A 2,222-nucleotide genomic window follows, 5' to 3' on the forward strand; every position below is an offset into this window, starting at 1 on the left:
GTCAACCTTTGGCTTGTTGCTTATCTGAGTTTCTATATTGACCCAGTCTTTCTGAATGGATTACCAAATCTGCATTTCTAAAAGCTGGCCTCATTTTCTGCTTGGGGCAGGGAAATTGGGGCTGGTTTTTGCCTCCCTTGAGGGTTTTTTTCCCCCTCTTTCATTCCTCTTTTAGAGAAAATATTCTATCCTGCCTTTTTAATATTCCCCAAAATATTTCATAGTTAAGTTGGGGGTGCGGGGCTTCCCACACTATTTTCTTTGCTTATGTCCCCACTTTGTTACTGAATAGTAATAGCAATGTCTAACACACCACTTTATGGGTTTAAGGTTTTTTTTTAATATATTTTTATTAATTTTTCTTTTTTATGTTTATCATAAAACATCCTGGTATCAACAACTTTCTTGGCATCTATACAAGATTTTGATTTAAATATCATAATACATTATATTGCGTTTATCTACTATTAAATAATATCTTTAGCTATAATTACTACCCTTATATCTTTATATAGTTTACAAAATTTTATTTTACTTTCTTAAGGGTTGTTTCAATTAACATTTTTGTCTTACCTCTTGGTTCTGTTTGTTAGCCATTTATACCATTTATTCCAAATTGTAAAGAATTCAGAGTTGTCTTTTTCTTTCAATTTCATTGTTAGCATATTCATCTCAGCACTTTCTGTTACTTTGTGTATTATTAGTTCTTCATTGGGGGTATTTGGTGTTTTCCATACCTGTGCAAAGGCTATTCTGGTGGCTGCTATATGTAACACTAGGTATTTTACTTCTTTTGGTAGTCTTTCTTAAAGAATTCCTAATAGGAAGGATTCCGGTCTGAGCTCAATCTGATAGCCAGTGATCTCTTTTAACCAATTTTTAATTTGAATCCAGTATGTCCTGGCCTCGGGGCACATCCACCACATGATAAAATGTACCATCAACTTTTTTGCACTTCCAACATTTAGGACTCATATTGGAGTAGATTTTTGCCAATCTTGTTGGGGCTAAATACCATCTATAAAACATTTTATATATGTTTTCTTTGTATGCTGCAGGTACCACTAATTTATATTCCATATTTTTTCCCATTCCTCTAATTCTATAGTGTATCCAAAATTCTGTGCCCATGCAATCGTACTTTTGACTATTTCCTCTTCCATTTTAAAATCTAATATTTATTTTAGTTATAAGTTTTTGTTCTGGTCCCATTAATATTTTATCTAGTTCTGCCCTTTGTCAAATCCAAAATCTTTCGAGTCTTTTTTATATTTATTTTGAATTTGCAAATATGGCCACCAATTGATTATAATTCCATTTTCCTTCAGTTCTTGGTTTGATTTTAATTTCCCTTGACTATCGAATAGTTCTTCAAAGCTTACCATTTTCCGTAGGTCTAATCTATTTGGATGTATTATGGCTTCCATAGTTGACAGCCATCGTGGGATTTCTGTATAGTGTTTTATACCTTTGATTTTTTTTTTTTCAAATTGTAATCAAGGAGTCTCTTATTAGGTGTTGATTGAAATAGGTATGTATGGGTCTAAGGCAGTGGTTCCCAGCCTTTTTTTCGCCCCACACCCCTAAAGAAATTTCACTCGAACCTCGCACCCCCTGAAATTTAGACTTTAGGAACTACTGAACGTTTTAAATATATGGTAGGATTGAATCTTTTCAGCTATGTATGTGACGGCCACTAAATAACGATACTTAACTCTAAAATGAAAACAAAATTAATCCATTGCATAATAAATAAAGATGCCAACATATAGCCAACATCCTATTATTTACCTGGACTTTTCTCGCACCCCCTGGAATATTGTCTCGCACCCCAGGTTGGGAACCCCTGGTCTAAGGGGTTTACTGAATCAGCCTACTGCCCCCCAACAATCTGGGTCCTCATTTTACCAACCCGGGAAAGATGGAAGACTGAGTCAACCTTGAGCCCCCTCAGGATCATCAAACTCCAGGCTGTGGGCAGAGTGAGCCAGCAATGCTGCATTTCTAACCACTGCGCCACCATGGCTCAATGCCCTGGATTCAGAAAAAGGACCGAAAAGAAGAAACGCGGGTTCCCCCCTCCCCTTTTTCTTTTCCCTCCAAAATTGAAGCCAACGATTGCAGCCATTGGTGGGTGAGCTTCCCTGCTTTGAGGGAAAAGCCTAACTGTGATTCCGCCCTCTGGCAACCGCACTTTTCCTGACAGCCGATAGAGCGGCAAC

The sequence above is a fragment of the Pseudonaja textilis genome, chromosome 3 (genome assembly GCF_049901715.1).
Source record: "Pseudonaja textilis isolate UNSWEBS1 chromosome 3, rPseTex1.2, whole genome shotgun sequence".
NCBI lineage: Eukaryota > Metazoa > Chordata > Lepidosauria > Squamata > Elapidae > Pseudonaja > Pseudonaja textilis.